The sequence below is a fragment of the Camellia sinensis genome, chromosome 3 (assembly GCF_055761805.1).
Source record: "Camellia sinensis isolate YWXY chromosome 3, ASM5576180v1, whole genome shotgun sequence".
NCBI lineage: Eukaryota > Viridiplantae > Streptophyta > Magnoliopsida > Ericales > Theaceae > Camellia > Camellia sinensis.
In genome coordinates this window covers 55,343,690-55,359,293 of record NC_138963.1, presented here as the reverse complement: position 1 = coordinate 55,359,293, position 15,604 = coordinate 55,343,690, and the positions used below count along the sequence as shown (strand labels likewise).

General features: G+C 47.0%; 1 protein-coding gene across 1 annotated transcript in view; it reads left to right on the top strand.

Annotated features, from left to right (window-relative positions):
• Positions 1–15,604, top strand: part of OEP16-1 (outer plastid envelope protein 16-1) — a 29,520-nt gene that overhangs the window by 3,412 nt on the left and 10,504 nt on the right. The window lies entirely within an intron of this gene.

The window sequence follows — 15,604 nt, the reverse complement described above, 5'->3', positions numbered from 1 at the left end:
CACTAACAATTTTAAGGAGATTCAAATAGCAAAAGTTTATGGAGCCAGTATTGGAGAAACCCAACGAGAATACCGGCGATCTCAACAAGCCCTTTCGGTTCAAGGGAGCTCATTTCAAGAGATGGAAAGGCAAGGTGCTTTTCTACCTCAGTCTCCTCAAGGTGGCGTATATCCTGACCGAGAAAAATCCAAACAAAGTCCCCACTGAAGAGATGACCAACGAGGAGTATGCTGCTCATCTTGAAAAACTCGAAAAATACAACACAGATGAGTATAAATGTCAATACTATCTTTTGAATTGTCTTTCAGATCAATTTTATGATTATTATGATACTTGAGTGGGAGATTTATGATCTGAGATTGGGCCGTGACGTTAGTCGGACAGATTTGGGCCGAGGTGTTGGGCTCCAAGATCAGGCCGTGATATTGCTCGGTAATGGTAAAGCCCACGTGGAACCGAGTTATCTGATCTCGGTTCCGTGAAGGCCGGACAGGTGGAGGAACAGCCTAGATGAGGCTCCCCGGCTCACGCGTTGCAAGATTGTAATGCACGCACCTTAACCCGGTAGGAAGGCCTGTGCTTGGAGCTTGGCCGAGAAGGTCTTTGGCTGACCGGCGTTACCAATCTCCAGCTCAGCTTCGTCGGAATACAGTTGAGCACTGCTGGAATTAAGCCCGGTAGTAGGAGACTATGACATCAACTGCACTTGGGCATGTTCAGTATGGCCGTTGATAGCCGAGATAATGTTGCCCGGCTGCCGTGCTCCCAGCAGAGTGGGCTGGCAGTTGGGTTAGGTGTTGTATAGCAAGATTTGTACTGACAGATGGGATAACAGAGCCACGTGTTGAGAGACCAATGGGAGTAGATTTGGGGCGCAGAAGGGTATATAAGCATGTCTGTGCCCCCCATACGTTGGACAGGAACACTTTGTAAGGAAATTCTTACACTCAAACGCTCCTCTCTCTCTCTCTATCCTAAGGTGTGCGCTAACTTGATCGTCGGAGGGTTTTTCCGGCCACATACCGCCGGGTAGCTCACTGTTATTTGCTCGTAGGTGATCGGACAGAAACGGAGCTCGGAAGAAAGGAGTACGAGCTTGCCGAAATATTTGCTCCCCGTACAATTGGCGCCGTCTATGGGAAGATTAACAAACAAAACCTTGTCTTCCAGGCTCATCTAATCGCCGTTCATGGCAAACAACGATGAGATTCCGTTGTCTACCATCGACGGAGCCACCCCGGAGTGTATCCGAAGGAGAGAGGGACATCCCGCCATCCTTCCAATGGCGGATTTGGAGACATTCCCCGGAGGGCAGTCAGGGGAATCGCGGGAGAAGTTATGGTCATTCGCGGAGTCCAGACGATCATCAGCGACGGAGAGAGTCACACGCCAGACGTCTGGAACACAAGTTGAGGGACCAAGACGCCGTCATCCGGCGAATGGCGGCGGAGATGGAAGAGCTCAAGCGGCATGTCAAAGGGAAGGGTGTAGCTGGAGTGGGTGACCACAGTGAGCGCACCCCATCCCGCCGTTCAGGCGGTCAGAGTCAGCGACGCACTCCGTCCATTTCTATTACCAGAAGTTATCAGGTTGGTGATTTCGACGTGCATGCAGAGAAGTCTAGCGCGCAAGATAGCACTTACCGGCCCTCACGTCCGGTGACGACGTCGAGGTACTCTTACTCAGCTCATTCAGAGGATTTGCGGGCGGTCCTAAAGGAGAGGGCTCGCCGGCGGGAAGCTCAGACGATATCGGCGTTCCAGCGGTTATCCTACGCGGTTCACGCCAGCGAGGAGGTCGGAATGCCTCCACCCCGCCAAGCGGCGCCACTCCTAGTGGATTCAGATTTGGCAAGGTTGAGTGCCACCCCTTTCTCCCTGGAAATAGAAACAACACCGCTTCCGGCAAGCTTCCACCAGCCAAAGTTCACGCTTTACAACGGGAAAACCGATCCCTACATGCATGTAAGTCATTTCCTACAGGTTATGGCCGGACATAGGCGGAATGATGCTCTTATGTGCCTCATCTTTCCGTCAAGTTTGGGCGAACTGGGCTTGAAGTGGTTTGAAAGGCTGCCGGAGGGGAGTATTGAGAGGTGGCATCAGTTGGCTGAAGCCTTTGTGACGCGCTTCAAAACCAACACAAAAACACCAAAGGAAGTCGATCACTTACTAAGTGTCAAGATGGAACCGAGCGACACACTGAAGGCATACAACTCCAGGTATTGGGAGACCTTCAACGAGATCTTGAATTGCCCGGTCAACCTTGCAATCACTCAATACAAGCGTGGTCTCCCGGTCGGACATAGACTGCGGGACTCGCTTACCATGCACCAACCGACGTCCATGGGTCAGCTCATGTAACGCATCAATAAGCACATCCGAGTCGAGGATGATGCGTCAGCATCTACCGTGAAGGCAATTCCGGTAGCAACAGACAAGAAGACAGCAGGCAAAGTGCACGCAATTGGGCAAGAGTCCAGCCGCTCAAGTGACCGAGCAGAGGAATCGGACCGAGGCTCGAATCGCAAAAACTGGGGTAGAGGACGTCGGAATGACCGGGATGACTACCCCCGAGATGACGTAGCGGAGGCAAACAGAAGGTTGAAGGCAAGGACTGGCATAACCACGGTCTTCAAGATTCTGATCTATCGCATACTTAGTGAAATCTGAGACGAGGAGTATGTCCGGTTTCCTGCTAAGTTGGGCGATGGACAAAAGGGCTACAATCCGCGGTATCGTTGCACATTTCACCAAGAGCGAGGCCACCGAACAGAGGACTGTTTGCCTTTGAGGCAACACTTGGAGGAGCTAGTCGCAGCCGGACACCTGGATCTTTACATTGATGGGGGCGTTAAGGCAAATTAGGTTCCGGTTGATCCGCGGGGACCGGATGACCGAGATGCACCTCCTCAAGGGGTTGTGAATGTCATCCACGGCATAGTGGAACCGGCGCGTGTTTGCGAGCTCTGTGGTATGATCAAGAAGGCAGAACACATGAGGGAAGTTTTGTCAGTTCAGCCTGCGCTCAAGAGGGGGAAGACGGAAGCGAAAGATGTGATCAGTTTCTCCCCAAGGGACTTGGAGCGCATTCAGACACCGCACAATGACGCCTTAGTAGTTACACTCCGCGTCAAAGATTTTGAAGTCAAACGAATCTTGATCGATCAGGGAAGCTCGGTCGAGATCATGTACTACGACGCTTTCAAACAGCTCAAGCTCCGAGATACGGATTTGGCCCCGGCGACATCGCCATTGGTTGGTTTCAACTCTCACCCGGAGTGGCCTTTGGGAAAGATTATCCTGCCGGTCAAAGCGGGATCCGTGGTTAAACAGGTGGAGTTCTGGGTGTTACAGGTGCCATCCACTTACAATTTGATCCTTGAAAGGGGGTGGCTTCACGCTATACAAGCCGTGGCATCGACTTTTCACCAAGTAATGAGATTCCCCTCGGCTATAGGGGCAATCGAGGAGATTTGGGGCGATCAGGTCATGTCAAAGCAGTGCTTCGTGGCAGTCAACGAGAGCCGGGCTGCCAAAGGATTTGTTCAAATGATTGAGGGACCGGAGAACCAGGGTGTCTTGGATGATGTGGGCACCAAGGCCGAGGACAAAGCTGTCGAGGAATTGGTGGAGGTGCGAATTGATACAGAGCAGCCGAACAAGTTCTCCTTGCTCGGCTCAAGCCTTACAGCCACAGAACGGACCAAGATGGTTGAGTTTTTGATGGCCAACATCGAAGTTTTTGCATGGTCGCCTTACGACATGCCCGGCTTCGATCCAAGTTTTATTTGCCATCATCTCAATGTCTTCCTCGGAGCCAAGCCAGTCATTCAGCGAACAAGGAGATCGGCGCTGCATCACGCCGAGGTAGTTGCGGAGGAAGTCAAGAATTTGCTAGAGGCGCGAGCAATTCAAGAAGTGCACTATCCTCGGTGGATCTCAAATACAGTGGTGGTACCGAAGAAGAATGGGAAGTGGCGGGTTTACGTTGATTACAAGACCGTCAACCGAGCTTGTCCAAAAGATAGCTTTCCTTTGCCTAGAATTGACCAGCTTGTGGATTTGACGGCTGAACATAACAAGCTAAGTTTCTTGGATGCCTACCGCGGCTATCATCAGATTGCCATGCATGGCCCCGACCGAGAAATCACCTCATTTACTACACCAAGGTGACTCTTCTGCTACCGAGTCATGCCTTTTGGTTTGAAGAACGCCGGGGCAACTTTTCAAAGGATGGTGACCAAGATGTTTGCTTCTTTGCTGGGCCGGACAATGGAAGCTTACATTGATGATATGGTGGTTAAAAGTCGGCATCAGGCAGATCATTTGTCCGACTTGGCCGAGATATTCGCCATTCTCAAAAAGCACAAGCTACGCCTGAATGCGTCTAAGTGTGCCTTCGGCGTGGGATCCGGAAAATTTTTGGGATTCCTAGTCACGAATCGAGGTATCGAAGCAGACCCTACACAAATCCAAGCCGTGCAAGAGTTAAAACAGCCTAGCTCGGCGAAAGACGTGCAGCATCTGGCCGGAATGGCCGCCGCGCTTAATCGATTTATAAGTCGGTTATCAAATTGCTGCCGCCCTTTCTTTCAGTCCTTAAAATCAAAGTTCTCCTGGGATGAAGAGTGTGATTGAGCTTTGGCCGAGCTCAAGGAGTATCTGTCTTCAGCGCCACTGTTGGTCACACCGGAGCCTGGAGAAGAACTCTATCTTTATTTGGCCGTATCGCAGCATGCAGTCAGTGCGGTGCTTGTCCAGGCTGAAGGAATCAAGCACCTCCCCATCTTTTATGTCAGCAAAACTTTGCTACCGGCAGAGTCGAGATACTTGCCGTTGGAGAAGCTTGCTTTGGCATTAATGATGGCTTCAAGAAAGTTGGCGCACTATTTCCATGCACATACCGTCATCGTCTTGACCGAGTTCCCCCTCAAAGCTTTATTCGAGCGGGCAGACTTCTCTGGTTGGATTCTTAAGTGGGCGGTCGAGTTGGGACAGTTTGATGTGAAGTTCCAGCCGCGCACTGCCATCAAAGCCCAGACTTTGGCCGATTTTGTCGCCGAATTCTCACCTGGAACTCATTCGGTATGCCCGGTCAATATTACCGCGGCAGATGATGAGGTGCACGCAAGACCATCCGAGATACAACCAGTTGGTGGAGGTAGCGACGCGGAGTTTGCGCACACCACTGAAGCACCCTCAGGTTGTACGGTTTTACCGCCCGGTAATGCGATGACGGAGTTGAGAACCACCGACCAACCTGCTCTGTCCAGTCCCGCATCACCAAGGGGGGAAGAAATGGAACCACACAGCTCAGAACCTGCGGCCGGCATAATACCGCAACCTGGTGATTCGCCTACGGACTTGAGCATTGCAGATCAACTTGCTGAGTCCGGTGCCGAATCATCAAGGGTGACTGAATTGGAACCAATCAACACAGAACTTAAAACTGAACAGCCGAGCAGTCGTGACCCCATCAACCTTCAAGCCTCTCAGGACCCCTCAGAATGCTGGAAGCTCTTCGTGGGGGAGATGTGGAAACTTTTTGTTGATGGAGCCTCGAACCGTCACGGCGCCGGGCTAGGTATAGTTTTGATATCACCAGAAGGGTTGACAATTGAACACTCTATCACCCTTGGCTTCCCAGCATCCAACAATGAGGCCGAGTACGAGGCGCTTTTGGCCGGTCTCAAGAGCGCGCTTTAGATGCAGGCATCAGAGTTAATGGTTTACAGTGATTCCCAGCTTGTGGTTAACCAAGTTTTTGGGGTCTACCAGGAAAAGGATGACAGAATGATAAAGTACCAAGCTTTGGTCAAGGACCACATCAAGCGATTCCAGGCAATCAGGGTCCAACAGATCGGCCGAGAAGAAAATGACCAGGTAGATGAGCTGGCCGGCCTGGCCTCTATGGTCGACCGCTCATTTCCCAACCCTCTTTTGATCGAATTCCTACCGAGACCCAGTATTGAAGAAACCGGGCAGACGGAAGTATTCTGCGCCGAGCTAGGTCCTTCCTGGATGGACCCTATCATCGTTTTTCTCAGAGAACGGACTCTTCCAACCGACAAGAAGAAAGCACACAAAGTGCGTGTAAAGTCAGAGCGGTTTTGGCTCTCTCCTTCAGGCGTTTTGTACAAAAAGTCTTTCACCGGTCCTTACCTGAAGTGCGTGCACCCGAGTAACGTGGAAACCTTTATGTATGAAATTCACGAAGGCATCTGTGGCAGTCACATTGGGGGCAGGTCCTTGGCCTACCGAGCTATTTCACAAGGCTATTGGTGGCCATGCATGCAAGCCGACGCCCAGAAATATGTTCGCAAGTGCGAGAAGTGCCAGAAGTTCGCACACCAGATCCATCAGCCGGCCAGAGAACTTCTTCCCCTAACCAGCCCTTGGCCTTTTGCAATGTGGGGATTAGACATAGTGGGGCTGCTCCCAACAGCACCAGGCAACCGGAAGTTCTTCATCGCGGCAACAGACTACTTCACCAAGTGGGTTGAAGCCGAACCTTTGGCAACCATCAAGGAGAAAAACGTGAAGCGGTTTGTCTGGCAGAATGTGGTAACATGGTTCGGCGTCCCTAAAATTTTGATCTCTGATAACGGCACCCAGTTTGACGTTCGCCTATTCAGAGGATTTTGTGAAGATTTGAAGATTGAATTCTGCAACTCCACTCCGGCTTACCCACAGTCCAACGGTCAAGCCGAGGCGTCAAACAAGACTATTCTTGACGGACTGAAGAAGAGGCTTGAGAAGGCCAAGGGAAAGTGGGCCGAGGAACTTCCCAGCGTCCTCTGGGCATACCGTACAACCTCTCGGAGGTCGACCGGGAAAACTCCATTTGCTTTGGCTTATGGCATAGAGGCGGTCATTCCATTGGAAGTTGGCATGCCCGCTCTCAGAAGTGAAAGTTTTGAGCCCGAGCTGAACGCCGAGGCCATTGCTCTGGAATTGAACCTGGTGTAAGAGCGCCGGGAAAAGGCTCTTATCCATGTGGCAGCCTACCAGCAAGAGCTCTCCAGGAAATACAACAAGACGGTGCACCCCAGACCGTTTAAGGTGGGTGATTGGGTCTTGAGGAAAGTTATGGGCAATACCCTGGTGCCAGGAGAAGGCAAGCTAGGTGCAAATTGGGAAGGACCCTACAAGGTAACTGGTCTGGCGGGCAAGGGGGCATACCACTTGGAGGATTTGGATGGTAGAGCAATCCCGTGGCCATGGAATGCGGCCAATCTCAAACTGTACTATTTCTAGCTTTTGTTTTCTTTTTGTGCAAAGGAATTTTTTGCCTTACACTTCAGAATGTAAATTCTTTTTGTCAATATATAGAAGTGTCTTCTTTGCCTTAGCATTTTGATTGATTGCTTTGAATATTTGAGATTCTCAACCGAGATGATTTACTCTGGTTGAAGGAGTTGATGGTTTGTTCGACTCAGGGATTCCAACCGAGATGAGTTACTCTGGTTGAAGGAGATGATGGTTTGTTCAACTCAGGGATTCCAACCGTGATGAGTTACTCCGGTTGAAGGAGTTGATGGTTTGTTCAACTCAGGGATTCCAACCGAGATGAGTTACTCCGGTTGAAGGAGTTAATGGTTTGTTCGACTCAGAGATTCCAACCGAGATGAGTTACTCCGATTAAAGGAGTTGATGGTTTGTTCGACTCAGAGATTCCAACCGAGATGCCCTACTCCGGTTGAGGGAGAGGATGTTTTGTTCAATTCTATCAGAATTAAAACTGAGATGGTGTATTCCGGTTATACAAGATGTTTTGTTCAGTTCAGGCATGCTCAACCATGATGGTTTAGTCCGGTTGAAAGAATTAGTGATTTGTTCAACTGTTGTTCCCACCGGGATGTTTATTCCGGTTGAAGAAGTTCCTCAATTTTACTAAATTTACCGAGATGTTGACTCCGGTCAAGCTAGTTGGTGATTTGTGTAACTTCGTAATTTAAACCGAGATGTTTTGCTGAAGATAGAGTTCGAGAAAACCGTGCAACTACTTGATGAAATTAAAACTTTTCATTGATAGAAAGTTAATACAAAAGGAGGGGCAGAGAGCCCGGTTACATGTGCAACGCAAAAAAGCAATAGAAAAAAGAAAACTAAGCTAAGGGGGAAAGATTGGTGAATTCATCATCCGCAGTTGTCTCCAAGTTCACTGCTGGAGATCGGTCTTCAACACCGGGCTCAGTTCGGCCGGGCTGCTCCTGTTCTGGTTGCTCCTTTCCGTCAGTATCTTCCCCGGCCTCTTCTTCTTCAAGCCCTTCCTCGGCCTCAGCCTGCAATGCACTGAAGACGCCATTGGCATATGGCACGAGGTAGGCCGGCAGGGAAGCAGGCGGCGGGGTGGCAAAGACGTCAGTATCAGGACCCTGACCGAGATGCTCGCAGGCAGACTTCCAACCCGCTTTGAAGTAGATGTCTTGGGTAGCGAAGACCTGCTTCTTGTAGCTTTCCTCGGCTTCTATGAAGCCGGCGTTGTTTGTATCTCTGCAGTCCTTCTTCCTTGACTTTTTCAGAGCGTCTAGCTCGGCCTGGAGCTCATCGCGCTTCTTCTCGGCCTCGTCAAGCTGACCGTGCAACCTGTTGTTGTCAGCATTGGCGATTTGGAGAGATGCTTTTGCCCAGCCAAGCTCGGCTTGGAGGCTTTGGACTTGGCTGTCAGTGTCGGCTGCCTTTTGCCGAAGTCGGTGGATGCGCTCCATGACTAAGTGTTGTTTTTGGATGGCCTGCAAAAAGGAAACCTGATCAGAGAAGAAGAAGAAACCGTGCAAACACTAGTGAAAATTGGAGTAGAAGGTTAAGACTTTTACCCTGGTCATAGACTTCACGGTTGATTTCACCAGTCGGGTGTCAGGAATGTGGTCGCTGCCAACCACGTCGCTCGGCAGGAGAAGGGCTTTGGAGAGATCAAAGGCAAGAAGATGTTCTTTGTCTCCCTTGACGGAGGCCATTGCCGGGATCTCCTTTCCCCGGTGCTTGAGCTGCGGTCTCCATGCCGACGTTGGGTCAGCTGTGACGGTAGGTTGCTCGGTGGATAGTTCGGTAATCAGCTCGGCAGACGGGTCCGCGCGAGCTCTTTTGCCAGCACGGCGTGTTGCTTGGCTTGACTCCCCGGCAGCTTGAGAAGCTAGGGCGACCACGGCGCCCCTTGACTGACCGGCGGCTGGAGAGCGGGTGACGACACTCGGTATCTCGGCAGACGTTGCGGTGAGCAGGTTTTTGATTCGGCTTCGTTTGGCCATCTCTTGCTCTTCTGTCAACCGGATTAGTGGAACGTCTGGCAAAGTTGGATCTGGAGGAGGTGATGGAGCACGGAGAAAGTCTGTAACTTTACTCCGGCGGGGAGCAGAGTATCTGTAGGTTGGAGTGTAACCGAGCAGCTCGTTGCAATCTCGGTGGCGATGGCGAAGCACGGTCCGAATTGCCTCTACGTTGGGAAATTGGTAGTTGGCTTGCAAGGCTTGGATTGCTGTAAAAGAAACAAGAAAACTGGTTAATTACAGAATAAAGAAGGTAGGCTGACCAAGCAAGTTTGAGCGGCTTACATGAGGAACCGAAGTTCTTGCTTATAAACCAGCCTGGTACCTCGGCTGTTTCGTAATTGCCCGACACCCAGAAAAAATCGTTGTCGTGCAAGTCTTTATCCGGGGTGCCGGTTACAATTTTCTCCTTGCCCGGTCTGATTTTCAAATAATAGGCTAGGTCGTCACCGGTGTGACCCATCGTGTATTACCTTAATATCTCGGCTAGACCTAAGTTGGTGCCTAGCCGGTTATTCAGTTCATGGACGCCGTTGATAATTCGGTAAGTGTTGGTGGACACTTGTGTGGGTGCCAGCCCGGTGCAGCGGAGGAACTCGGTGATAAGTGGGTTAAGTGGGAAGCGGAGGCCTCCTTCGACGGTGGACAGCACAGTGAAGGGGCATTGTTCTGTTCTGCCCCAAGGCGTGGTCTCTTCTTCTGCGAGCTCAAGGTGGACGTCGGCCGGGATGCCGTACTCCTCCCTGAACGCAGCTAGCGCAGCTGGAGTATCCACGAGGAAGCGGAATTTCCCCATTTATGACCGGCTAAATTAGCTCGGCTGTGGTTTGGCACTGTCAGGTGATTTGTGGCTGCTCGGTCTTTGGGAGCCTCAGGAATGATCAGTGGTCCCCTTGGACTCTGCAGGAAAAGGAGGGCAAGTGTAAGAGGGAGCGCGGTCGCGCAAAGCGAGCTTGACTTTAGCTCAGTCGTCTAGAGTGCCAAACCACCTCGATCGTAGAGGCTAACCAAGGAGCTCGGCCGCCCAAGCAGACCAGATTTTAGTCCGGTTGAGCGGCCAAGACCTTTGTTATCGCGGTTCTTGCTATGGTTAAGTCTAACAGGTTATTTGCTCGGTCGGGATGGTTTTTTGGATCAAATGAAGACCTGGAGCCCGGTCCGCCCCAGTTCTTCGAAGTTCATCAGCGAAAATGAAGAACACCATGAACAGTGGGAGGTTTGGGACGATTTCTATGGCCTATGTCCTAAGAACTACGTTTTATTGCCCTATTGTGTGAAATATCAAGGAAAATAACAATAACAAGGGTTGGAGGGCTTACCAATATGGAGCAGTGGCTGCTTCTTCTTCGAGCACGAGTTCAGTAATGGCAGAGGAGAGGCAAGAGCTCTGGGTTGCTTGGAATGACAGTGAGTCAGTAAGAGCTCAAGGAAGATGAGGGGGGGAATGTTTATAGAGGAGACGAAACCGCCCAAATTCAAATTCTGGCAAGACGGCGGGTTGGCTGCTCGAGAACCAATGGCAGCCCGCCACGTGTCCCCATTTATGACGACGTCAGAACTGAAGAGACGGGTTGAAGAGTTGAGTCAACCGGGCTACTTCTGAAGAAGAGGACGTCAACCGAGGAGTATAACCGGGCAAGTTTGCGGACAGGAATGTCAACTAGCCCGGTCGCCATTTCGCATTCTGAGGACCGAGGAAGTGTTATCCCGGTCGAAATAAGTAATCCCAGTCACGCTTTTGCGGACGGAATTAAGGGGCAATTGAGTGGGAGATTTATGATCTGAGATTGGGCCGTGACGTTAGCCGGACAGATTTGGGCCGAGGTATTGGGCTCCAAGATCAGGCCGTGATATTGCTCGGTAATAGCAAAGCCCACGTGGAACCCGAGTTATCTGATCTCGGTTCCGCGAAGGCCGGACAGGTGGAGGAACAGCCTAGATGAGGCTCCCCGGCTCACGCGTTGCAAGGTTGTAATGCACGCACCTTAACCCGGTAGGAAGGCCTGTGCTTGGAGCTTGGCCGAGAAGGTCTTTGGCTGACCGGCGTTACCAATCTCCAGCTCAGCTTCGCCGGAATACAGTTGAGCACAGCTGGAATTAAGCCCGGTAGTAGGAGACTACGACATCAACTGCACTTGGACATGTTCAGTATGGCCGTTGATAGCCGAGATAATGTTGCCCGGCTGCCGTGCTCCCAGCAGAGTGGGCTGGCATTTGGGTTAGGTGATGTATAGCAAGATTTGTGCTGACAGATGGGATAACAGAGCCACGTGTCGAGAGACCAATGGGAGTAGATTTGGGGCGCAGAAGGGTATATAAGCATATCTGTGCGCCCCATACGCTGGACAGGAACACTTTGTAAGGAAATTCTTACATGCTTCTCTCTCTCTCTATCCTAAGGTGTGCGCTAACTTGATCGTCTGAGGGTTTTTCCAGCCACACACCGCCGGGTAGCTCACCGTTATTTGCTCACAGGTGATCGGACAGAAACGGAGCTCGGAAGAAAGGAGTACGGGCTTGCCGGAATATTTGCTCCCCGTACAATACTACTTACACCACTGCCAAGAAAATTTGGAAAGCCTTGCAGAACAAATATGACACTGAAGAGGCAGGCGCTAACAAATATGTTGCAAGCCGTTTTTTCCGCTATCAGATGATAGCTGGAAAATCAGTGATGGAGCAAGTTCAAGATTTTTAGATGCTAGTGGCTGAAGTTAGATCCGAAGGCATGAAAATTGGAGGCAATCTTGTTGTAGCACGTATTGTTGACAAACTTCCATCATCTTGGAGGGAGTTCCAGAAGTCGATGCGTCACAAGCAAAAAGAGATGTCCTTGGAGACTCTAATCACATGGATTCGGGTGGATGAGGAAGCACGAGGACAAGATGCGCTTATGACACAAGAGCATTCCATTGCAAAGGTAAATTTAACTTCTGAAAATACTTTACCTAAAGGTCGATTTCATAAAAGTAGTCACTTGAAGCTAGTTAAGAAAATTTGGAAAAATACTGGACGGCCACAAAATAAAAATTATCCGAGGCAAAAGAAATGGAACCAAGAACCCCCTTCACAAGATCTGACAAATGTGACATGTTTTGTGTGTGGCAAAAGTGGGCATATTGCTCGAACTTGCAAATTTCGAAAACAACAGTTTCGACCACAGGCTAATGTTACCGAGGAATCATTTGTGGCTATGATCACAGATATTTTTATGGTTCAATCTGTAGAAGGGTGGTGGGCAGACTCTGGTGCCAATAGGCATGTCTGCTATGATAAAGATTGGTTCAAAGATTTCACTCTTTTTAATGAGGAGAGGACTGTTATGCTTGGTGACACTAGTTTAACCAAGGTGCTCGGGTGTGGGGATGTTGAGCTGAATTTTACCTCTGGACGTGTGTTTGTTTTAAAGGATGTGTTGTACACACCGTCCATGAGAAATTTTTTATGTCAAGTTATTTGCTCAACAAAGCTGGTTTCAAACAGGCTATTGAATCTGACCAATATGTAATCACTAAAAAAGGCATATTTGTGGGGAAAGGGTATGCCTGTGATGGAATGTTTAAATTAAATGTTGAGAATAAGAAAGCACATGTTTCTGTTTACATGTTGTCTTCTATGAATTTTTGGCATGCTTGTCTGTGTCATATTAATAGCCGATATGTGGGAGTCATGAGTAGTTTAGGATTAATTCTCAGACTAACAAATAAGTTTGAGAAATGTGAAGTTTGCAGTTAAGCAAAAATAACTAAAAGGCCTCATAAAAGTGTGGTGAGAAATACTGAATTGTTAGAATTAATTCACACTGATTTATGTGAATTTGAAGGAATTTTAACACGTGGTGGAAATAGATATTTAATTACTTTTATTGATGATTTTTCAAAATACACTTATGTATACTTGTTGAAAAATAAAAGCGATGCTTTTGAAAAATTTAAAGAATTTTTTTTTGAAGTTGAAAATCAATTCGGTAAAAAGATTAAAAGGTATAGGAGTGATAGAGGCCGGGAGTATGAATCTTTTGGATTCAACTTGTTTGCTCAGTCTTTGGGAATAATCCATGAAACTACTCCACCATATTCACCTGCATCCAATGGTATAGCAGAAAGGAAAAATAGAACTTTAACTGATTTTACAAATGCTATGCTAATTGAAGCAGGTGCTCCTTCAAATTTGTGGGGTGAAGCAATTTTAACTGCATGTTATGTTATGAATAGAGTGCCACATAAAAAAACAAAAGTTACACCTTTTGAGTTGTGGAAAGGGCATAAGCTAAATTTGAGATATTTGAGGGTTTGGGGTTGTCTAGCTTTTGTTAGACTGGTGGACCCTAAAAGACCTAAATTAGGTGTGAAAGCTGCCACTTGTGCTTTTCTTGGATATGCAACAAATAGTACAGCCTATAGATTTTTTGATATTGAAAACAAAATAATTTTTGAATCAGGTGATGCAATTTTTCATGAAGAAAAATTTCCTTTTAAATCTAAAAATGGTGGGGGTCAAAATTATCAAGAAACTTACCTTGGAAGTCTTGGAGAGGATAAGAATTGGTGGACTTGATGAAGACTCGAAGAGACTTGGAGAGAAAGAAAAGAAAAACCAACCTATAAAGTTTATTATAGAATTACTTTTTCTACAAGTATTAGGTTTAGTTTATTATGAATAGCTATGTAAGTCTCATAGCAAAAACAACTTTTATTCAATTCAATCAATAATATTAAGATATTTTCTCTTCTTTGTGGATTTAAGGTTTTATTTTTCTCGTGGATTCAAGAGCCCTTTTCGTTTACTAGAACGATATCTAGTCCCCGTGTATTCCGTTGCATCAAATGGTATCAGAGCATGGATTCTCCTAGCTCAATGACACAAGACAATGGACCACACACAATTCTTATTGACGTTGATCGTAGGGTGGAAGCCATATGGGATGCGATTGAGAAACATCGGCTAGAGGTATATTAACTTCACAATGAGATTTGTAATCTACTTGCCGATTTGGTACTAATCGTCAACCAGAGGCAATCAATAGTTGACAGCAATTGCGTCGGAGGATTCACCCGTGGCCAAGCTTCTCCTAGCTCAATGTTAGCTTACATTATTTTGCACAAATTTCATATTTTAACTGTTCAAGTAAGTTTCAAAAAGAAAATTTTCTTGATTGCTTGTTTGATCTTGAAAATTTCTTTGAATTCATGAAAATTCCTCACGAAAAGAAGGTTATATTTGCATCTTACGGACTTGATAAAATTGCATTGAAGAAGAAAAGGTTTTGAATATCTCAATATTTCAAAATTTTGAAGACCCAAACAGACATTCAATTGAAATAGAAAATCAAGTTGATTTCAACAATGGTGAGAATGTTGAAATTGATGAAAGAGAGGCCACTGAAATTATTTTGATCAAGAAGTTTGAAGACGACGATGAAGAGGTGAAGCAAGAGAAAAATGTTGAAGTTAGCCAAGAGCTTTTAATGACGGAACTATCATCTCTTGATTATTATGATAGCTATGAGATCGCAAAAGAAGGAGATCTAGTTAAACTCAATGAAAAAGAAGAAATAAAAGATGAGGTAATAAAGTTGACATGTGCACCAGAGAAGTTGATTGGGGATACATTTGATATTCCAAGGTTGATAATTGAAGGATCAATTGAATCTAAGATGGTGCAACATCAAGAGAGCATGCAAGTTCTACATCAATTAAATTTGGTTGATCTTCTTGGTGTAGAGCAATTTAATTTGATTTTCAATGCTGGTCTAATTAATCTTGTCAACCGGTTGAAGCATATAGAGAAGAATTTTCAGAAAGAAAACTTGTTTATATACAACTTTTGGAAGAGGGGCAAGCAACTAAAATATTCAAAATATCTCTTTATTTGGCATGGAAGATGGCAAATCTCTAATATGAACTTGAGGACGAGTTCTTTCAAAGAAGAGGAGCCTGATGTAGAACAAGATTTTAAGAATTTTTATATTTTTAGTTTTAATATTTTTGATATATTATTTTTATTAGGATTCTTGTAATTTAGTATAAATATTTTAGAATTATTAAGGGCTTGTTTGGTTTGTTTTTGGGAGAGTTGTTTTTGAAAAAAAATTTGAGGAGAGAGTTTAGAAATTTTTTTGGTTTGTTTGGTTGTATATTTTGGGAGAGTTATTTTTTTCGGAGTTTGGGACGATTTGATATTTTGGGAGAATTTGAGTAGATGTGTGTGAGAGAAAAAGTGATTGAGAATGAAAGATGAGAGAGAAAAAGTGATTGATTGATGTGTAAGAGAGAGAAAGTGATTTTGGAAATTTTTTGAGAAAAACTCAAACCAAACAATTTTTTAGAATT